Here is a 25120-nt window from a genome sequence, read left to right on the forward strand (position 1 = left end):
AACTAGATCTCCTGGAATACTTAATTCGATTGTGGAACCTAATGGATGGGAAATTCATCATCCGTGGGAAAGAGGTTGAATTTGACACCACATATATCTATTTTCTGACAGGGTTATCATGACGAGGGGAGAGACCCCGCATGGGCAGTGTGTGAATCACTAAAGATTCCTTAGATATGCTCATCTCACGAGTGTGACTTGGGGCACAGAAATCATCCACTAGCGGTAAGTTATAGATACCCATGGTGAATGATCTGTCACTACGAATGTTGTTATTCACCATCACGAGGCAGCTGGTTCCCAAGCCCAGCACGAGGAAACCAAAACTCAACTGCGGTTGGCCTTAGACTGTCTCAATCCTACTATGTTTGACTGGGCAGAGGCCGTGTCTCTGAACATGAAGAGGCAGTTGACCAAATGCCAGAGAGGTGAGACGAAGCAATTTGGGTACGGTTCGATCTTGATACTACTCATGCTAGAGCGGGTACCTATCCTTCAGTTACAGGACATGCGAGTGGGGTGGCCAGGACCACGAGAGACTCGAATAACTCGGTGGGCTCTTGTGATGCCGCGAGGAGGTGGCGGCCAGCCAGTGTCATGGGGTCCCGAATTTATGGAGTGGCTACATCATCAGCAGGTGGTGGTCAAGGATTGGCCATACGCAGGGATGGACTTCAGGGGAGACCCTGACATGCTACTTCCGCCTGGAGAGTAGTGGGATGAGAGAGGTAAATACTTAGTTTGACCGACAAACTTTTTGTAATTTGTTTTGTTGTTTTTGGATTTTAAATATACATGCCCTGATCATTATGTTCAATTCTTCACAGATGTTGGACCTGAGAGACCTGTAGGTCTCGCTCCTACTGCCCGGAGGGCTGCCAGAGAGATCGACCTACCACCTCCGGGTGGAGATGCTAAGGAGGAGATAGCCCGAAACCTAGAGGGCTTGACTGAGGGGATCCCAGATTACAAAGGATTCGAAGAGATCCCCAGACAGTACCAACGACACACCGCGGGTGTGTCAAATAGGGTACATTGGTTGCTTAGACAGGTGGTCCGAGTAGTAGTCTGCCACAGAGAGCATCATCCATAGTAGACTTCTAGGTTTTTTTTTCTGCAAATTTTGAGAGAGATGTGTCTCATGATGTAACTTGAATACACATATATTTTTGGTCATATACATATATTTTTTGAGTGCCTCGGTGTGCAACACACGATATACATCTATTTATGTTTTACTGCATTTACCTATTGCATCTGAATACTTGTTTATGATTTTTATAAATTGTGTAAATGTCTATCTAATACATGGTTTGCTAATGCATCAATTAACGTATTTAGCCTTCTAGGAATGTATTGATATGTGATATATTTCTTTCCATTAAGCGAACACGTAAATAAAACCTTAAAATTTGAGGGTTTCTGACGGAATAACACCCATTAAGTTGAAGAACAACAAGCTGAGAGTCTAGATTCACAATCAATGCATGAATATTGAGGTCAACAGCCTCAGCCAATAATTCGATGACGGCGCTATATTCAGCGACATTATTTGTGGTACACCCTAGACAAACACCTTGAAGGTCTACTAACTCACCGTGAGGATTGTAGATCACCCATGCCACGGAGGAAATATTTTGAGTACTACGACAGGGACCATCAACAAAACCGATATAAGGTGTAACAGACATCTACACAAGAAATAAAAAGACACAATAATCAGAAAATGCTTACACACCAAGACAAACATGTACAAAATGAAAAGAACACTTATGTACACAACAGATGCATGAAAGAATCATTCATAATATTTTTTAACATAAATCCCATTTCGGGGCTTATCCAAAGGGTTTCTTTTGTAGTCAATTAGCTCATAGGCCCCCTTTTGCAAAACGTGTTTCACAATATAGGGCCAATGCTACATAGGCTTGAATTTTCCTACCCCCAGCTTATCATTTTCTTGATCGTATAGCAAGACTAAATCTCCCTCAGTGAAAGAACGAGGGTTAACAGTCTGATCAAAGTGAGTTTTCACTCTCTTATTCTATGCTTTAATGACTAAAGAAGCAAGTAGATGGGTCCCGTCTAGCCGCTTTAGATAAAGAAGGCATTCTTCCACAGGAGTAGTATTTAGGAGTAATTCGAGAGACGATATTTCACATTCAATCAGAAGGGTAGCTTCCAGACCATAAACCAGTTGAAAAAGTGTGAATCCGGTTGCATCCTTCACTGAGGTATGGTAGGTCCATAAGGCGAAAAACAACATCAAGTGCCAGTTGGACTTGTGCATTTCAATGGTATGTTGAAGCATTGTAACCAACACTTTGTTGACAGCTTCGACTTGGCCATTGGCCTGAGGGTAATAAGGCGTCGAACTATCGTGACGCAAACCTAACTAGGTTATTAACTCAGTCATCATATAACCATGGAAATGAGAACCATGATCAGTGACAATAGCCTGAGGGACTTTGAATCAAGTAATCACATGATTGAATAGGAATTGTGCAGCTATCTTACCATCATTAGACAAAGTAGGCATCGCTTCGGTCCATTTTGTAAAATAATCGATGAAAACGATGATAAACCCATGGCCCCTGTCTGAGCGAGGGTTACAGGTCATAAAATCAATGCCCCATTTAGCAAAAGGGCCCACGGTAATTGTTATCTCAAAATCAGACCCTGGAAGGCTGCAGATCAGGAAGACTTCAAGTAATTGTTTCAAACCAATCTTTTAGCTAAGGCTTAGCCTCCTTAGCCTGAGAGGGCTCTCTCAAAGGGTTTAAGATTTGTGATTGTGATTGAGATGGCTAACTATTTTATGAAACAAATAGGAATGAGGCTGGTAAAATCTAAATTAACAAGCATCCATTGGGCTCATGGATTCATATGTCATTTAGCATCAACAGTGAATTGGCTTTGCAATGAAATCAAGGCATTCAGACTTCAATATATATAAAGTACAACAGACACAAAAGGGACAGTATATGAGTACATGAAAGAAATTAGAACACAACATGTGATTTCCAAGTAATCAAGTACTCATCAAACTGTAAACAACATGAAAGACAACAAGAGGAATTCATACATTGAAGTCACTATGATTCTTGAGCAGCAAAAACCATTATTGTATTACCAAAAGAACAGAGTCTTTACATAAGCTTCACAACAGGGCTTTTTTACATAAACTTCCAACCCTTTGTGCATTTTTCTTTCTCCTATTTATAGAGTTCTTCTACCTGACTGAGATTCCTCCTTAAACATTAGGGGAACTCGAGAACTACTTCTAACGACACCTGTTTAACTTTTAACTGCTTATTAAATGTAACAAACTTCAACTAGACCTTCTAGATATCTAAATCAAGTAGGACTCTAATTCCATAACAGCCTTGGTCTATAATCATCCTCGTTCTTTGACATCTAGTCCCCTTCTAGTTTGGTTGTGATGGATCTTCAAGGCTCCATGTTGGTCTTCAATGTCACATGTTTTCCAATGCCCTGAAACATAGGAAACTATCCCTGTGTACCGGTCTTTAGTTTGCCTCAAAATGTTCGGATCCAACGAAGTATATCCTTTATCTTTTAATCACCCAAAATGGAGCAAACTACCATGTCTTTGATGTGTTGTCCACCGTTTTCATGCGTGAAAGCCAAAATTCTTGCAAACTGTTTCACACATGATCCTGAAGTGTGGTAAATATGCTCACTTTATGACAAAAATCTAAAGTTGGATTCGAATACATATTATTTCCACCTGTCTTGACCTAGTTGAATCTTAATAGCTTCAGCTGATGCCTTGCATACCTTGTAGACATTCCCCTTTTAAAATTCCCACTCATATTCAAAATCGGTTAATTGAAATTAGACTGTGTTGCTTCAGCAGTTTCGTAGCGCGCTACGAAACTGCTGTGTTGTTCTAAAAACACATCTTCAACCAAAATTTTTCCATTTTTTAGCCTTTTACCATTTAAGGATTCTTTCAATAGCTCTAAACCTTTCAAAACTGAATGAGATGTTTGATTCTTCAAGAAGGATTATACCAATCAAAATCATCAAAACTTTGAAACATAGCCTTACTTGTAGTGATATTTCTTTATGAAGATTCTTGTAGCTAGTTCAACTGTATCTTTAAGTCTTCAATTTGTTTCTTCATTACTTTGATCCTTGACCTGAGGTTTGTATTTACTTTTCTAATAAACTGAGCTTCCTTTATTGCAGGAGTAGTCCAGCTATGGAATTGAACACTAAAATCAACCACTTCAGGAATTTGAAAAGTTTGGTCCTCCCACTAAGCTTGCATCTGGTTGAAATAAGCCTCCTTAACTGCAAATTTCCTAGCAGCCTTCTTTAGTCTAGCAATTTCAAGGTTGGCAGATTCCAATCTCCTTTTCAAGTCTTCTACATTACCTTCTTCTTGAGTGGCAACTGTTTTGCCTTTCTCCTTTCTTTCATGAGGTTGTGTCACCTTCCCCGTTTCATCAGCTCTTGGTGGTACCTCCTGTACTTGTTTGAACTTCCTTGTTATGGGTCTCCTGGGCTTGAAAACAAATTGTTCAACTTGCTCATCAAATTTGAGTTTCTTTGAGGCTTTAACTTTCTTAGTCTTCTCTTTACCTGCCTTTATCATATCAGCTTGAACTAGTGGGGACTCTTCAATGTCAATGGCTTACAATAAGTCATTTAAATCTCCCTTTGAAACAGGGATTTCTTCAATAGCCATTGACTTACCCTTTTCTTTCGCCACCTGACTCCTAGTGCTTCTTCTTTGAACTCCTTCTCCTGTGCTTGATTCATGTGCAGTTTCTTTGACCTGAGTTTTTTTCTTTAATTGACTGCTGGAGTGTATCCTGAATGGTCAGTGGCTTGGTAGACTCTCCAACTTGTTTCCTTGCTTTTAACTTTGAAACCCTCTTGGCTCTTGTTTCTGTTTGAGGACTGGTTGTTGTTGAAGGTTCTTTTGCCACTAGAGGGCTGAGACCGGTCTTGCTCTTGAAACCGGACATGAATATGAATGTGTACCAGTCTCTGCCTACCCTCTGGAGTTCATGCAGAACCACTAACTTAACCAAGCCATGGTGGAATAGTGAATTCTCACAGGCTTCCTTTCTCAGTTGTACCTTATCACACATTTTACTTAAGCCGCGGAACAAGTAAAAAGGTAGATCAATAGATGTTTTCCCTCTGAAATGCAATAGTAGTTTAAAATGGTATGAATACACTTTTTTATATCTCCCTTCACAGGTCAGATACTTCTGTATACAAGTAAGCAATTGAGCATATGATTCTTTAACATAACTTCTAGGAACAGAATTGCTCAAATCTGAGTTAATGAACTCCTGTTTTAGAAATTCTTTGCATGGATTCATGTCAAATTTGAAATTCTTGAACCGATTTTCTTGCCCTCTTGGTATTTCTGTAACTGTGGATATCATGTCTGGTGAGACCTGCAATTCCAACATGCCAACCTTTGATTTTAGCCCTGTGAAATTCAGGGAAAATTCCTTAGTCACTTGTGCATGTCCTCCCTGGAGCTTCTTGCAAAAATTCCAACATCCAGCTTGTTTAAATGCCTATTCGACCTCTCTGTTCTTCAAGGTCATATCCAAACCTTCAGGCTCGTTTCTCAGACATTTTCCTGATCTATGATCTTTCCTTTTTGCTGATCCCTCCATGAAGATTCAATGACATGTAGGCTGGAAATGCTAGCGCTGCTCAAACTCCCAACTCTGCTTCGCTTGAATGGCTACCTCGCTTGATGAAGATGTTTTCAAATTGAAATCTAGTAGTTTTGTTTCTCATGCAAAGCATACAATCATCATTAAAACCGAGCATACTTGGCCTTTCTTGGAACTTGTATTTCGTGTGTACTAATGTACCTAGTGATTGCAATGATGGAGATAAGCGGTTGGAGATGATGTATGGAGTGCATAAACTGACAATGAATGACGTAGCCATAGGTTAACTTGACAGATTTGACAGTTGGGAAAGATTCGCTGCGGAATGCACAAATCTCCGATTTCGCAGTGCGGTCAGTGTAAATTTTGAATAATGCGCTGCGAAATCACCTAAAACCTATCGCGTTGTGTAATCACCTAATGAACCTTTGCACTGCGAAACTTTTAAAAGGATTAATGCGCTGCGAAAATACTTCAGAATGGTTACATGCGCTACGCAATCACCTAAAAAAAAGGCTGTGTGGTACATAATGATTTTTAAATCAAACTGACACATGGCTATGAGATCGGTGATGAATGAGGGTGACCAGTGATAGATGAGAATGCATGCTTGACTTAAGACCTCCTAAGACTTAGACTCCAAGGAAAACGAAAACAAACTTAGACTAACACTGACCTTTATCATCAAGCTAGTATGAGAAATTTTGGCATTAGAATTCTTAAGTGATAACAGTAATGACAAAATGAAAAAGGGAAGATGGTGCACGCATCTTCCGTTGGTAAATCTGACACGTGTGATAGGAACAGACAACGAGAATGCAATCCTTAAAAATGGAGGGCCAAAAGTAACCAACACAAAGGATTTTTTGGGTAGTAGCATAACAAGACATATGACCACCACATGCACCAGAGTGGCAGTCATTCAAGACTCGTTCAACTTCCTTGAACATCAAACAACGACGGAGAATTGAATCAATGCTGAGACAATATAAGGTTTCTTCAACGATATGGTAAGGCTGAGAATGGTGATGAATACATCACCGAGCATCCTTAGACAAATCAGGATGGAAGGAAGATGTTTGGAGGTAGACAATAATGTCATTGTACCAGGGATTGAGGGTACTGATCAAGAAAAGAGTGTCGTCCGGAATGCAATCCTTTATCCGAGAGGGAGCAGTAGCAGACGGTAACGAGAAAATCAACTCAACGAAGATGAGTGACTTGTTAGAATTGGCAGTAGTAAACTCCAAATCGAACTCTTGAAGGATAACAATCCATTTCAAGTACTTGCCCCCCAACAATTGGCGTGACAAAATGTATGTCATTGGGTTGCAATGTAAAATCATAGTTTTCGTACGCAACAAAATATACTGATGAAAGCGTTGGACAGCTTGGACGGCCGCCAAGGCGAGCTTCTCGACATAAGCGTATCGAGTCTCAATGTCAAGAAGGTTGCTGCTAAGATAATAGATAATGTGCTTGGAACCATCGTTGTTGTCTTGAACCAAACCATACCAATAGTACTATCAACAACAGCTAGATAAAGTGAATAGTCACGATGATAGTTGGGTGGATGCAACAAACGAGAAGAAACAAGAAGTGTCTTGAGTTGCTCGAACGACCTTTGGGTGAGGTCATCCCAAACAAAGGGAGTGTCACGCTTAAGGATACGTGTGTAACCTTTAGCAACCTTGGTGTAGTTAGGGATAAAACGATGTAGGAAATTGGCTTTTCCATACAAGCTCTGCAACTGATGCAAAGAAGTAGGAGGTGGGAGATTCAGTATGGCTTCAACCTTGAGGGGGTTGAGACAAATACCTTCTTTAGAAATGACAAACCCAAGGAGTCTATTGGATTCGACGCAAAAGACACACTTATGCGGATTAAGAAAAATATGGTAATGTCAACATTGAAGAAAAATATTGCGGAGGTGGTTCGGATGGTCAGAACATTTAGTTGAATGAGCTGGAAGGTCATCCAGATACGGCTGAACAATGTGACAGATGTCATGAAATGCGTAGGACATTTCTCGTTGGAAAGTAGCACCAGCATTTTTTAGGCCGAAAGGAAGTTTTTTGTAACCAAAGGTACCCCACATACAGATGAAGGCAGTTTTGTGTTTATCGGTAGGCAAAATATTAATCTGGTTGTAACCAAAAAGCTATCCATAAAGGAGAAAATCTCACTCCTAGCACAATCGTCAATAAGCTGGTCAAGCAAGGGAGTAGGATAGTTATCTTTCGAACACGCGCGATTGATATCATGATAATCAACACAAACCCTAATAGTGCCCTGCTTTTTGGTCATAGGGACAATATTAGAGACCTAGTCAGTCAGTGGGATAGGGTAAATAAACCCTGCTTTGAGAAGTTTTTCAACTTCTCCCTTAATAGCTGTGGCTTTTCTCGGGTGCATGGGGCATAAACATTGTCGAACTGGTTTGGCACCAGGGTACATAGGTATCTCATGGACCATGATACTAGGGTCAATATCGGGCATCTCTTCATATGACCAAGTGAACATGTCACGAAATTCTCTGAAAAGTTCAGGGTAAAGCTAAATCTCTTCTGGAGAAAAGGTAACTCCAATGTGAATATTCTCAACAATCCCTGGTTTGACAGAGATGTTGATGGGTATGGTTTGTGTAATATTCCCCATATTTCCTTCAGAAAAGGTCTCATGAATTAGGATACGCGTCTGAAGGGGCTGGTAGAGAATATAGGAAGCAAACTTCTCTAGACAGGTAGTCATGGCCCCATGGTTTTGGAGAAACGAGGACCAATGGTGGTGATCGAACCAAGGAGGATTCTCAAAAGACATAGTTTCAAGAATGGCTTCATCAGAAGGAAATGTCTCTTGTAACAGATCTAGAGAAATAGTGTCTCCAAGCCAAGGGGATTGCACATACGTGTCAAAATATTTGCTCAAAGGAGCAGAGTCGGATGACGAAACCAAAGTTGAAACGATTTCAACATAGTTGAGCTTGGCAGGGCTCAATGGAATAACCTCACCCCATGAATCCACTTGATCGAAGGGGGGAATCATGAAAGGATCAGAATGGGTAGAAACCATATTAATAGAGGCAACAGTGGGAGGTGGGAGTGAAAAAATGCCCATAAGGGCAAGATCTTTGAAAATTCTAGCACCCACACTCTCATAGGGAATACTGGTATGTTTCACAAATGGAACATTTCCATCTGAAGAAGAAGAAGCGAAGAAGGACAACTGATCTATCATGACAATTTTCCCTTGATGAGGAAAATGAAGTACACGGAATAAAGATGAAGCCACTGCACGCATGGCGTAGGTCCAACTTCGGCCTAACAAAAGGTTATAAGTCAAATTTGCATCAACAACTTCGACTTCAACCTCAACTATCTTCCCTTCTAGGGTAATAGGCAAATGTAGGAGGATACCAAATGGGTGACAATCTCTTCCATCAAAGGCTTCCAAAGTATTAGGAGATTGACTCAAAGACAGGGAGCCGATGGCCTTCCAACAATGAACAGACATGATGCAATTGGAGGCGCCCTCATCAATAACAGTGCGATGAATGTTATTTGAGATAATGATGACTTGAATGAGGAAAGCAATTTGATGAGGCAATCGCGACACATGGTTCTCAAGATCAAATGTAATTAATTCTGAATCGGCCGGGTCAATGCCACCAATGGCAGATAGTAGAGACTTTCATTGGGGGAGCAACTCTGGAGAACTTCCAAAGCGGACATAGCCAAAGGAGCTTGGGCTAAGTCCTCAACAATATTATATTGCTGCGCGGCACGAGCATTGGGGTTATAAGAAGATTTCCAGAGGACTCCCTTAGTAGGAGGTCGAATGACAGACTCAGTGCTAGGCTGTTCAATATGAAGAGGGCCAGAACTGGACGAAGGAACGCTTGAAGGGACTTTAAGTTCCTTGCCGGCAGACGGAGGATATTCTTTTGCTCGAGTACTCACATGAATAGGGATAGTCCTAGCCATAAAAGCTTTGGAGCCACAAGTGAAAGAGTACTGAGGTTGATCGACCACCATTTGAGTTTATTGAGAGGGAAAAGTCTCTTTGAGCACAACAAGAGTCTCTAGAGTCCCCTTAAGCAAACAACTAACTTCAGACTGTCTAGGACAATCTTTATTGTAGTGATCCTGATAAAAGATGAGACAAGGGTACTTGGGTTTGCGTTTAGCACCATCGTCAGGCGGAGGCTTAGGAGGGTCCTGCTTTGATGGATCAACCTTATTTTTTCCTTTCCCCTTTTTCTTACCTTTCAAAGCTTTATCTGAAGCGGTGGACTGGATGACATTGACTTCGGAGGTTTTACTAGCATTAGATGTAGCCTGAGAAGAATTTTCACTAGGAGTAGTATATTTTTGCTTCGCAAGATTCGTGGAAGACTTTTCGGGAAGATTGAGCAATGGAACCAATAACACCATCGATGGAGGGTGTCGACGGGGCTTTAGAAGTTCCAGGGCGTAGATCATTAGGAAAGAGATAATACAGCGTGCTAGATTGGGAATAAAACAAATTGAGATACTGAGTATGCGCGATAGCTTTCTCTTCAGTAACACATACCCCCATAGTGATATTGCGGGCTATCAGACCGATAAAAGAGGTGGTGAACCAGTAAGTCAGAAGCTAATCAGGGATCCAGAACTTAATCAAACGACGTCGCCTTCTCCATTCATGAATATGATCGGAGATGTGTGTTGCCGTGTCCTATTTTAGAAAAGTAAGGAGGTGTGTGCCCGTTTCATAATGAATCAGTAACTGAAAATGGGTGAGAAATGCCATCGCTAGTGAATTGAAGTTTTGGAAAGTTCCATGAACGAGTTCGATATACCATTTTGCGGTGGAACCAGTGAGAGTCCATTGGAAAAGACAGAGACAGATAAAATCATCAAGCCACGAGTTAGATGAGCATTATAGGTGATAAGTCATGACATGCACTTGAGGGTCCTCTCTAGATTTACCATCAAAATTAGGACAATCACCAGGAATTTTGGTCAGAACTGGTGGCCAATAGGGATTATAAAGAATTGGATCATTTGTCAGCTTGGACACATCAGGCAGTTCGAAGGTTGCTAGAAAAGGTAATTGTGGATTAAAGGACATCATAGGCCTCTAATAAGAGCCAACATTAGGGTTCCATCTAGCTCCTTGTTGCCCCCATGGGTTTTGTCCATAAGGATTTTTCCCATAAGGGTTTTGTCCATAAGGATTTTGCCCATAAGGGTTTTGTCCATAAGGATTATAAGTATAACTTGATGGTTGTCCTGGGTTTTGACCACCAGCAACCCATTGGTTACCAGCTTGACCAATAGGGGCAGCATAGGGCTATTAAAAGTTTTGATAAGGATTGACCTGTGGTTGCTGATAATTTTGATACAGAGCACCCTGAGGTTGCCCTTGGGGTTGCTGAAGTACTTGGAGACCGTATTGTGGCTGAGCTCCAAACTGCGCCTGAGGCCCAGGCTGCATTTGATAAATAGGTTGGGCTTGAAATCCAACTTGAGTTTGGAGACCAAGTTGGGTCTAGAGTCCAGCCTGAGTTTGGAAATCGGGTGGGGCTTGAGAAACAACTAGTGTTTGAATGCTTGGTTGACTGAGAGATGGATTGATTTGACCGAACTGATGTCCTTGTTGAAATTGGGGTTGACCCAACTGGCTAGAAGGCTGGCCTTGTTGGTACTGAGGTTGACCTATTTTCCTAGAAGGTTGAACTTGCTGGGTAATAGGTTGACCTTGCTGAAACTGAGGCTGGCCCATTTGACCAGAGGGTTGACTTGGCTGGATAGTAGGCTGGCCTTGCTGGATCTGAGGTTGGCCTATTTGACTAGAGGGTTGACCTAGATAAACAAAAGAGGAACCTGTAAGGGCTGAAGGTTGTCCCTATAAGGGTTGTCCTTGTATGCCTGAAGGTTTCCCTTGATACGGTTGCCCTTAAAACTGGAAGGCTGCCCTTGTAAAGGTTGGCCTTGCGGACCATGGTAGGTAGTATGAGACCAGGTAACCGATAGGGGAACGGGAATTTCAACCATAGGTTTCGGAGGGAGGGATCCAGTGTGATAAATATAAGCCCCTCGAGGATCATAATAGTGTAAACGGGTTATGCGGATAGGATGGTGATTGGGAACCTAGAGGGTTATGATTTAGGTTTTGAAGAGCAAACATGTATTGCTCATATGACCACCTTGCCGGAATGGAACAGGAAGAAAGTGGGATATTACCTGTAGGGTTAACGACTCCAGACGCTGAGGATGAAGGATCATCGTTAGTGAGTTAAACAGAGGGCTTGGTAACAGTGGTAACCACCGAGGATGCAATAACGACACTAACAATAAGAGCTGTAGAGGCAACACAAACAATAGGCATTGACGGAACAGACGTGACTGATACATTGTGAATCTGAGGTATGAAAGGCCCTGAGGTCAGGGTTATGGTATGAAACCACACATAACTCCAATTTAGAGACATCGAACTCATGATGTCAGAAAAGGCACGATAGCGCAATGGTAATGACACACCAAGAGGAGTGCTAAAAGGGAAACCTTTCTTGGGAAGAGGAATTTCTCCGCTTGACACAAGGTTCTGTTCATCGATAATGAGGCTTGTCTCATCCATGTTGGAAGAAGACATTTCACCTGAAACACCAGGGGGAGTAAATGGCGTTGGGTTGTGTTATATTATTTCCATGGCTAGCCCACGTAGTTAACCAAGGGATTAGAGGGGGGGCAGAGCACCCCCCCTTTGTTGTGCTGATTGCGTAGTGAGGGGAGTCACAGGGGTTTTGAGGGGTACAAGTAACCCCACCCTATGGGGTCCAGGGCAGTGCCCCAAAAAATTTTGGTTTTGGACCCTATGTTAGGTTGGGTAGACCCACCTATGGTTTTGTGCATGATTTTTGCACATGGTTTTGGACGCGATGGTTTTCGATCCATGGTTTTGGATGCGATGGTTTTCGGTCCATGGTATTGGATGCTTCGGCATGTATAAATATGTATTGTAACATTGAAAGGAACATAATGAAAAATCAAGCTGGTAGTCCTGGTTTTGGGATCCAGGGGAAAATCTCTGTGTATATGTGTTATGATCTCACATTGTTTATTTTATGTGTTTTAGAATTTGTATGTAGGTAATTTCTATATGGGGTTAAAACCTAGAAACGAGAAGTCTTCTTTTGAAGGCTCCCAGAGAGGATTCTAATTGATATCAAAAGGCTCCCCTCCCGGAGCTTGAGAGTCAAGAGGTTAAACACTTGGGATAATGGGAAGGGTACCACCAATAGTCGATACCTCAGAAGAGACAAGGGATGCAAAGTCTTCGCCGCTTGGTAAAGAGGATGGGATCGATGAGTTCGCTAGGATGGCCTAACTCAAAATCTGAGAAAAAGATATAATCGAGTAGGGTGGAAACTCTACGCGAACCAAGAACATGACCAAGATTAACAGGTAAAATGTGAGTGTGGAAAAATAAGTTTTATGACATAGGAATGAAACTTGACCTTTTCATGTTTAAAGAGTCGAGAAAAAGGACAAAAGATGACTCTAGTCGCCTTCAAATGTTTAATGCGCCTGAAAGGACAAGTGCTCAGATGATCCTTTTACTTTTAAGGAGTCGAAAAGGAACGAAAGTGACTGCTTTGGAGTACTAGATGAGAGGTTACAAGACAAATCACAAAAATGCATATACACCTTGGTGACCAAATGAAAGAGAAATGAGCAAGGACTTTCCGTACGATAGTCAATCTTCTCGAATGCTGTGTTTGGTGCGTTACAATTCATAAGGCGGTAGACTTGGCTTCCTATGGATAATAAGATGATAATCTAGTGGGGTCTCCCAATATATACTCAACGGTATGGGGAGCACAAATCCGTACTAGTATCTATTGGATCACAGAAGGAGGAATCACCCAACCTTAGTGAAAACAATAGTAACCTTAGTGAAAAAAATAGTAACTAGGTTTAACGATGCTGGAACACGTCTCTAGCCTAGACCTCTAGATATGTGTGTGTTAGATTCCAGTGCATTTTTAAATTCATTCAATAGATTTTAATAGTTAATATTGAATTAAGTTTCGGTTTTGAGGCCTTACCGAATGTATCTCAACAATTCCTAGGATGCAACTACAATGAGTAAAGCAACATTCCTTTCGATGAAAAACTACCTAAATGAGGGTAAGGAGTTCATTTCCAAGCGAACACAAACCATAACAAGCAAATGCAAGAGAAGCAGCACATGCAAGCAATCCAATCACTAGGAAACACAATGCATCAATGCACTTATCTCACAACTACTAATGAAAGATTTGAACTTTGCTTTCTAATTTCTCAATCATGAAAAATTCACTAATGCAAATGCGCTTTCACTTTCGTATGTTGTATGAATGCAATATTTTTGATTTTTTGGGATTTAATGACAAACAAGAAAATGCAAGCCTGACTGATCCAAACAAATGTAATCTATGTTTGATAGTGTGGAAATCAAATCAACATGAGAAACTGGTTCGATAACCAAACACTACAGACCAATCAGAAAGAAGACAAGTAGTAGAACAACTTCAAACAAACCAATCAGATGATTGTGGACGAATCTTGGAAGGACAAGCAACCCAAAAAAATGACTTCTTGATGAAACCTTAAAAAGATTTAGGTCACACATCCTAAAAACTCAAGACTCATACAAATGAAACCAAGGAGAAAGTGCCTTAACATACATAGTCATAAAAAGCTTGATAAGATACAAGAGACAGCAGGGGACAAGCAACACTAGCTGATTCAGGAGGTAAGGCTGTGAAAAGCAACCTTACAGGAATTATCACAGAGGTTAAACTAGCAACCTGAGCCAAAAAGCAAATTGTCACAGGCACAAAGCTAGCAAGTGAGTGACGTCGTCGCAAGAGTACACCTGTCTTTGGCAACAGTCTGATTTCAGGAATCATCACAGTTGTATGATGGGATATCCGCGACGTATAACTTGATCAAAGAGGAAATGAACAACTCATCACAACTGTTAAGAGCTAAACAACGACGATCTCAATTACGAGGCAAAACAAAGAAAAAACAACTGAAAGACACTAGACTTGTCTCTCAGACAGTGAAAGGGACTACTAGATTTAATCAAGTAACCCAAAACACTGATGGCTCAGTCCCAAAACCAAGAGACACTATGTAATGCAATAAAAAAAAATCACGAGCAAACCAAGAGACAACACACAAAGGACTCCCCAGTATGGTTGCCAACTTGTGATGTAGGTAAATTTCCCTCTGCAGACAGAGGCAACCCCTTTAGCCCTAGAGTGGGTCTAGTCACAACAAGACAAATACAATAGCTAATTTCCTTAAATTGTCATCGTTGAAAGAGCCTACCTTATGTTGGTGTTTGATGCAGTCATCATTACACTACTCCAGCTATCGTTCCCTTCTCCTTGATGAGTGATTCACTTGAAACAACATAAGAAAACAATGAAACACATAATAGAGCACAACAATGAACTATTTACTTACAGAGTCAAGGAACCATAAGATATCAAATATATTTCATACAAGACATAGGAAAAAACCATTGATTGTATTAATATGAGCAAACATAAAGCTTATAACCATGCCTTCATGTCGCAAGCTTCCTTGAAGGGTCTAGTCGGTATGTGTCCTCAAACATTCACTCTCAAAAGGTCTCCCAAAAGGCTGATAACTCTCTCTCTCACACCCAAAAGCACTAGTATAAGGCTAAGGCAATCCACAACCAATTGATAGACTATCAGTAATTCACACTGCAAACTATCAATCCAACACCAAGAACTAGCTAATTTGCTCACTACCAAAAAAACTAGCTGATCATAGCAATGGGGAATTCTTTTATAAGAGGATGAGCCTCCATAAATGAGGGATAGGGAGCTTATCTTTAATGGAGGTTTCTCAAAAGGTGGAACGACCATCTCAAATGAGGAAAGGCGAACTTCCTTGACCCAAAAACTAATTCTAGAACCACCCAGAAGCATTCTGTTTGAACTAATTCGCCATATTTGGGTCATCACGAGTCAAACACTAGGACTCAGAGACGATGTCGCGAAGCCACAATATATTTAGAGCTATCGTCACAATCAAGACACTGATAAATTGTAGCGATCTCTGAAATTCAACCATCACTGAGAATAGATGTACCCCTGTGATGGTGTTGCGACGTTCTAGTTCATTCCAGGAAATTGTCGTAGGTAGAACGAGGTTGTCTTGCGACGATCTTGCAACATGGGTAAAAAGGGTCAATATTCAAGATTAAAGAGCATTGTTAATCTTCTTGAATGATTAGGAAGGTGTGGACACATTTTTTTGAGGTATGACATAAAGAAGATGTCATTCAAGGACTGACCTTATCTGAGATCAAGGGATACGGGGCAAGTGACATGTAAATACAACCTTAAAATTTGAGGATTTTTGATGGAATAACGCTCGTTGAGTTGAAGAACAACAAGCTGGGAGTCTAGATTCACAATCAATGCATGAATATTGAGGACAACAACCTCAAATAGTAATTCAATGACTGCACTATATTCAACGACATTATTTGCAGTACATCCTAGACAAAGACCTTGAAGATCCACCAACTCACCGTGAGGATCGTAGATAACCCATGCTGCGGAGGAAAGATTCCGGGTACTATGACAGGCACCATCAGCGAAACCGACATAAGGTGCGACATACATCTACATAAGAAGAAAAAAGGACACAATAACCAGCAAATTCTTACACACCAAGCCAAACACGTACAAAATGAAAAATACACTTATGTACATAGCAATGCATGAAAGACTCATGCATAGTATTTCTTAAGATAAAGCCCATTTCAAGGCTTATCTAAAGGGTTTCCTTCGTAATCAATTAGCTCATATGCCCCTTTTTGCAACACACGTTTGACAATATAGGGCCCATGCCACACAGGTTCGAATTTGCCTGCCCCCAGCTTGTCATTAGCTTGATCATACAACAAGACTAAATCTTTATCCGTGAAGGAACGTGGGTTGTCTGTCTGATCGAAGTGAGTTTTGACTCTCTTATTTTGTGCTTCAATGACTAAAGAAGCAAGTCAACGAGTCTCGTCAAGCCGTTCTAGATAAAGAAGGCATTCTTTCACCGGAGTAGTATTCAGGAGCAATTCGACAGCTAATTGAGAGAATGGATTTCGCCTTCAATTGGAAGGGTAGCTTCCAGACCATAAAAAAGTTGAAATGGTGTGAATCTAGTCTCACCCTTAACCGAGGTACGGTACGCCCATAGGGCAGAAAACAACATCAAATTCCAATTAGACTTGTGCATTCCAATGGTACACTGAAGCATGGTAACCAACACTTTGTTTACTGCTTTGACTTGGCCATTGGCATAAGGGTAATAAGGCATCAAACTATCGTGACGCAAGCCTAACTGGTTTGTCAACTCAGTCATCATATAACCACGAAAATTAGAACCATGATTAGTGACTATAGCCTGAGGGACTCCGAACCGGGTAATCACATGATTGAACATGAATTGCGCAAGTGTCTTACCACCGTTAGAAAATGTAGGTATTGCTTCAGCCCATTTCGTAAAATAATCGATGAAAACGATGATATACCCATACCCCCTAGCCGAGCAAGGGTTACAGGTCATAAAATCAATGCTCCATTTAGAAAAAGGGCTGATGGAAATGACAAGATGTAAGAGGGAAGGTGGTGCACTCATCTTCTGCTGGTAAATTTGACATGCGTGACAGGAACGGACAACTAGAATGCAATCCTTGAAAATGGAGGGCCAAAAGTAACCAGCACGAAGTATCTTTTGGGCAGTAGCATAGAGAGACATATGACTGCCATAGGCACCAGAGTGGTAGTCATTTAATACCTTTTCAGCTTCCTCGAAAGTCAAACAATGACGAAGAACTAAATCAACGCCGAGATGATATAAAGTGTCTCCAACAATACGATAGGGCTAAGAATGGTGGCGAATGCATCGCCGATCATCCTTAGACAAATCAGGGCAGAATGAAGATGTCTGGAGGTAAACAATAATGTCACCATACCAGGGATCGAGGGTACTGATCAAGAAAAGCGTGTTGTCTGGAATGCGGTCCTCTATCCGAGAGGGAGTGGAAGCAGATGGTAATGAGAAAATCAACTCAACAAAGACTAGTGACTTCTTAGACTTGGCAGTGGTAAAATCCAAATCAAACTCCTGAAGGATAACAATCCATTTTGAGTATTTTCCCCCTAGCAATTGACGTGATAGAATGTATGTCATCGGGTTGCAATCTGAAATCATGGTCATAGTGCACAACAAGATATAATGGAAAAAGCATTGGATAGCTTGAAAAACTACCAAGGCGAGCTTCTCAACATAAGCATCGCGAGTCTCAGTGTCAAGAAGGTTGCGCTAAGATAATAGATGATGTTCTCGGAACCATTGTCATCTTCTTGAACCAAAACCATACCAATAGTACTATCAGCGGTAGCTAGATAAAGCGAATAATCATGATGATAGTCAGGTGGATGTAACAAGGGAGCAGAAAGAAGAAGTGTATTGAGTTGCTCGAATCACCTTTGGGTGATGTCATCCCAAATAAATGGAGTGTCACGCTTAAGGAGACACGTGTAACCTTTAGCGATCTTGGCATAGTTAGGGATAAAACAACGTAGGAAATTGGCCTTCCCCTGCAAACTCTGCAACTGATGCAAAGAAGCAGGAGGTGGGATATTTAGAATAGCTTCAACCTTGAGGGGATTGAGATGAATACCCTCTTTAGAAATGACAAACCATACCCTCTTTAGAAACGACAAACCCAAGAATTCTGTTAGATTTGACGCAGAAGACACACTTACGTGGATTAAGATGAATATGGTAATGTCTACAACAAAGAAAAATCTGGCAGAGGTGGTTCAAATGGTTTGCGCATTTAGCTGAATGAGCTGGAAGATCATCTAGATAATGCTGAATAATGTGTCCGATGTCATGAAAAGCATAGTATATTTCTCACTGGAAAGTTGCACCGGCATTCTTCAGGCCAAAAGGGAGCTTTTTGTAAGAAAAAGTACCCCATGGACAGATGAAGGCAGTTTTGTGCTGATCGATAGGTGAAATATTGATCTGGTTGTAACCAGAAAAGCCATCCATAAAAGAGAATATCTCACTCCCAGCACAGTCATCGATAAGCTGGTCAATAAAGGGAGTAGGATAGTTATCTTTCAGACATGCATGATTTATGTCACAATAATCAACACAAACCCTAATAGTGCCCTGTTTTTTGGTCACATGGATGATGTTAGATACCCAGCCTATCAGAGGGATAGGGTAAATAAACCCCGGCTTGAGAATATTTTCAACTTTTCCTTTAATCGCAGCGGCCTTTCTCGGGTGCATGGGACATAAACATTGATGAACTGGCTTTGCACCAGGCGAACATGTCGCAGAATTCTCAGAAAAGGTTGGTGTAAAGCTAGATCTCCTTAGGAGAACAAGTAACTCCCATGTGAATATTTTCAACAATCCCTGGTTTAATAGAGATGTTGATAGGCATGGTTTTCATAATATTCCCCATATTCCCCTCAGAAAAAACCTCATGAGTCAAGATGGGCATCTGAAGCGGCTGAGAAGGAACACAAGAAGCAAACTTACCTAGACAGGCAGTCATGGCCCCATGGCTTGGGAGAAATGAGGAACAATGGTGATTATCGAGCCAAGGAGGATCCTCAAAAGACATAGTCTCAAGAATTGCCTCATCAGAAGGAAATGTCTCTTGTAACGAATCTGGAGAAGCAATATTTCCAAGCCAAGGGGATTGCACATACGTGTCAAGAGATCTACTTGAAGGAGTAGAATCAGAAGATGAAACCAAAGCCGAAACGATTTCAACATAGTTGATATCTGCACGACTCAATGACATAACCTCACCCCATGAATCCACCTGATCAAGGGGGGGAATTACCCAGGGATCAGGATTGATAGAGATCATATTGACAGAGGTGAAATTAGGAGGTGGGAGTGAAAAAACACCCATAAGGACAGGATATTTAAAGAGTCCAACACCCACACTCTCATAGGGAATACTTGTATGCTCCACAAATGGAACATTTCCATCTAAGGAAGATGAAGTGAAGAAAGACAACTGATTGACCATGACAATCTTCCCTTGATGAGGAGAATGGAGTACATGAAATAATGATGAAGCTATGATACACATAGTGTATGTCTAGCTTTGCCCTAGCAAAATGTTGTAAGTCAAATTAGCATCAACAAATTCAACTTTGACATTGACTGTCTTCCCTTCCAGGGTGATAGGCAAGCGCGGGAGAATACCAAATGGATGAGAATCTCTTCCATCAAAGGCTTCCAAGGTATTAGGATATTGACTCAAAGACGGGGAACCGATGGCCTTCCACCAAGCAACAAACATGATGCAAGTTGAGGCACCCTCATCAATAATAGTACGACGAATATTCTTCGAGTTCATGATGACTTGAATAAGAAAAATGATTTGATGAGGCAATCGCAACACATGGTTTTCAACATCGAATGTAATTAACTCTGAATTAGCCTGGATCAATGCCACCAATGGCGGATAATAGAGACTTCCATTGGGAAAGCTCTGGAGAACTTCCAAGGTGGACATAGCTGAAGGAGCTTGGGCTAAGTCTTAGATAATACTATAGTGCTACGTGGCATGAGAACTAGGGTTATAGGAAGATTTTTGGAGAACTCCCTTAGTAGGAGGTCTAATGATAGAATATGTGCTGGGCTATTCAATATGAAGAGGGCCAGAACTAGACGAAGGAATGTTAGAAGGTACTTTAGGTTCCTTGCCTGTAGACAGAGCATATTCTTTTGATCGAGTACTCACATGAATAGGGATAGTCCCAGCCATAAAAACTTGGGAGCCAAAAGTTGAAGAGGACTGAGGTTGATCTACCACCATTTGAGTTTGCTGGGAGGGAAAAGGCTCTTTAAGTACAACAGGAGTTCCCGAAGTCCCCTTAAGCAAACGACTAACCTCAGATTGTCTAGGACAGTCTTTAGTGTAGTGATCCTCGTCATAGATAAGACAAGGATACTTAGGTTTGCGTTTAGAACCATCATCAACAGGAGTCTTAGGAGGATCTTGCTTCGGTGGATCGACCTTATTTTTACCTTTCCCCTTCTTCTTACCTTTCAAAGTTTTCTCTGCCATAGTGGACTGAACGACATTGACTTTTGAGGTTTTCCTAGTATTAGATGCGGACTGAGAATCATTTTCACTAAGAGCAGTAGGTTTTTTCTTTGTAGGAGTTGTGGAAGACTTTCGGGAAGATTGAGAAACAGAACCAATAACACCATCGACGGAAGGCATCGACGGGGCTTTAGAAGTTCCAGGTCGCAGAGCATCAGGTAAGACATCATAAAGCGTGCCAGATTGGGAATAAACCAAGTCAAGATACTGAGCACGTGTAATAGATTGCTCTTCAACAACGCATGCCCCCATAGCAATATCTCAGGCTATCAGACTGACAAAGGAGGTAGTAAACCAGTCAGTTAGAAGCTGATCAGGGATCCATAACTTAATCAAATGGTGCCACCTTCTCCATTCATGAATATGATCGGAGATATGGGTAGCCGTGTCCTGTTTCAGAGAAGTAAGGAGATGTGTTCCCATTTCATAACAAATTAGTAACTAAAAATAGGTAAGAAATTCCATCACAAGCAAATTGAAGTCTTGTTAAGTTCCACAAGTGAGTTTAATATACCATTTTGTAGCGGAACCAGTAAGAGTCCTTTGAAAAATATGGAGGTGGATAGAATCATCAAGCCATGAGTTAGATGAGCACCAAAGGTGATAAGTCATAACATGAACTTGGGGATCCTCTCCATATTTACGGTCGAATTTAGGACAATCACTGGGAGTCTTGCTCAGAACTGGTGGCTAATATGGATTATGAAGGATAGGTTCGTTCATCAGCTTGGACAGATCGGGCAGTTCCAAAGTCGCAAGAAAAGGTAATTTAGGGTTAAAGGACATCATGGGCCTTTAATAAGGGCCAAAATTAGGGTTCCAACCAGAGCCTTGTTGACCCCATGGATTTTATCCATAAGGGTTATAGTTGGGTGGATTAATGCCATAACCTAGTTGTTGACCCAGATTTTGATCGCCAGCGAACCATTGGTTACCAGCTTGACCAACAAGGGCAACATATGGATGCTGAAAATTCTGATAAGGATTAACCCGAGGTATCTGATAGTTCTAATACGTAGCACCCTGAGGTTGCCCTTGGGATGACTGAGGTACGTGGAGACCATCTTGTAGCTGAGGTCCAAGCTGTGCCTAGGGTCCAAGCTGCATTTGATAAATAGGTTGGGTTTGGAATCCAACTTGAGTTTGGGAACCGGGTTGAGCTTGGAGTCCAGCCTGAGCCTGGAGACCGGGTTGGGCTTGGGAACCAGCTTGCGTTTGAGTGCCCGTTTGACTAGGAGTTGGATTGACTTGACCAGATTGATGTCCTTGTTGGAACTGGGGCTGACCCAACTGGCTAGAAGGTTGGCCTTGTTGGAACTGAGGTTGACCTATCTGCCCAGAAGGTTGACCTTGCTGGGCTATAGGTTGACCTTGCTGAAACTGAGGCTGTCCTACTTGACCAAAGGGTTGTCCTTGCTAGGCAATAGGTTGGCCTTGCTGGAATTGAGGCTGACCTAGTTGACTAGAAGGTTGACCTTGTTGGGCAAGAGGTTGGGTTGGTTGGAATTGAGGCTGACCTGGTTGACCATAAGGTCTCCCTGAATAAACAAAAGAGGAACCTGTGGAGGCCAAAGGTTGTCCCTGATAGGGTTGTCCTTGCAAGCTTGAAGGTTTTCCTTAAAAAGGTTTCCCTTGCAAACCTGAAGTTTTCCCTTGAAAAGGTTGTCCTTGCAGGCCATGATAGGTAGTATGATTCCACGAAACCGAAAGTGAAACGTAATTCTCAATTGGGACCCCTGGAGGAAGAGATCTAGTGTAATAAATATGAGGTCCACGGTGATCATAGTAGTGCGTAGGGTTATGTGGAACGGATAATGGTTGAGAACCTAAAGGGTTTGGAGAGCAAACAGATACTGTTCATATGACAATCTTGCCAGAATATAATTTTAAGAGATTGGTACATTACCTGTAGGTTGATTGACTCTAGAAACCAAAGGTGAAGGATCATTTCCAGCAGGTCCAGATGATATCTCAGTAACAATAGTAATTACCAAAGATGCGGTAACCGCACTAACAGAAGGAGCTGTGGATGCCACACACACGGTGGGCATTGATGGAATAGACGTAACTGATGTAACTTGTGTATGAGGTATGGAAGTGAGGGCCGACTGAGCAGACATGAAAGGTACGAAAGATGAAATGGTAGTATGAGACAACATAGAGCTCTAATGCAGAGATGTAGAACCAAATATGTCAGCGAGAGCATGATAGCGAAGCGGAATGACACATTTGGAGCAGTGTGGAAAGGAAAACCTTCGGGGGGAAACTAACTTTCCCCGGTCGACACAAGGATCTCTTGACTGCTAAGGGGACTTTACTCATCCATGTCGGAAGTGGCCATTGGAATCGAAGCACCAGGAGGAGTAGACGGGAGTTCCTCATCTAAAAATTCCCAAATGTTGGGAGGATTCAAATTGATATCAAAAGGTTCCTCACCCGGAGCTCGAGAATCAAGAGTCTGAACACTTGGGACAATAAGAAGAGTACCTGTAACAAATGATCCTCAGAAGAGACTGGGGAAAGGGGCTCTCCATCACCTGGCAGGGATGGCAGATTTGGTGAGTCCGCTAGGATGGCCTAACTCAAAAGTCTGGGAGAAAAGATATAATCAATAGGTTTGCAAAAAATCTTCCAAGATGAGATCACAATGCGACCAATATTAATAGGTAAAATGTTATTGCAGACAAAGAAATTTTATGACATTGGATCGAAACATTGCCTTTTCATGTCTAAAGAGTCGAGAAAAAGGACAAAAGATGACTCTAGTCACCTTCGAAGTTTAATGAGCTTGAAAGGACAAGTGCTTAGATGATCCTTTTACTTTCAAAGAGTAAAAAAGGAACAAAAGTGACTGCTCTAGAATTCTAGGCAAGAGGTTTACTAGACAAATCGTAAAATTGCATATACACCTTGGGAATAAAATGAAGGAGAAGTGACCAAGGACTTCCCGTACGGCAGTCAATCTTCCCGAATGCTGTGTTTGATGCATTACGATTCGTAAGGTGGTAGACTCGGCTTCCTATGGATAATAGGATGATAACCTAGTGGGGTCTCCCAATATATACGTGACGGTACAGGGAGCACAAATCCGTACTAGCATCTATTGTATCACAAAAGGAGGAATCACCCAACCTTAGTGAAAACAATAGGACTAGGTTTAATGACGCTGGAACACGTCTCTAGCCTAGACCTCTAGATATGTGAGCATTAGGTTCCAATGCATTTTTAAGTTCATTCAATAAATTTTAACAGTTAATCTTGAATTAAGTCTCGATTTTAAGGCCCTATCGAATGTATCTTTAACACTCCTAGAGTGAAACTAAATGAGAAAAAGGACCATTTTCGTTGGATGAAAAACTAGCTAAGGAAGAGTGAGAGGTTCAATGCATAACATCTGATTGGAAAACAAGCAAACCAATCAAAGAAAAAGGACATTTCTACCATTTACTCAAACTTGCAAGCAATCCGAACAAGAAAGAATGAGAAACACACTTTTTTCTTTTCAATGTCTTAATCTCAAGAATCTACTAATGCAAAAATCATCTTTCAAACCTTAATACAAGATGAATGCACTTTTTTTCTTTTCTTGAATAAATGATAAGCAACTATAGGCACATATGAATCAAAGACTCAAAACTAAAGAAATAATCCTTTTTTACAAAACTAGAAAACTATCTCATTGACTGGGAAGCAAAGTGATTTATGCAAAGTGAAAGAAGGAGACCGAATGAACAAGACAAGGAAGTTCAGTGACTAAACACATACAAATCAAGAGGATGGCAAACATCGAAAAAAAATAAGCCTCAAACAATGAGAGAGATTTTACCAAGCAGAGTCTAAATATCTCAATGAAAGAGTGACCCAAGCAAACTAAGCAGTGGAGAAACCCTAGGGTATTTAGGTCACACAGTTCAAGAGGGAGGATTTGAAAAGACTTGTAAACTAAAATCAAGAATCTTAACAACCAACACTTTTGACACAACAAAGAGGAGCAAAACAAGCTCTGAGGACAAAACATATGGGCTGATCAACCAAACAAACCTCAAAATTTGAAACTTACAAGAATTGTCGCAAGTAAAACACTAGCAACATGTTTCAACAAGAAACCGTCGCACCTCCCTGACCAAGCACCTTGTGACGTCATCGTGAAAGTACATCGGTTAGCTACGTCGAGCCGATTTCAGGCCTCTTCGCAACTATTAGACAATTTATACGTGCTGTAC

The sequence above is a fragment of the Pinus tabuliformis genome, chromosome J (assembly GCF_031772625.1).
Source record: "Pinus tabuliformis cultivar Carrire ecotype Pingquan chromosome J, CPIR1, whole genome shotgun sequence".
NCBI lineage: Eukaryota > Viridiplantae > Streptophyta > Pinopsida > Pinales > Pinaceae > Pinus > Pinus tabuliformis.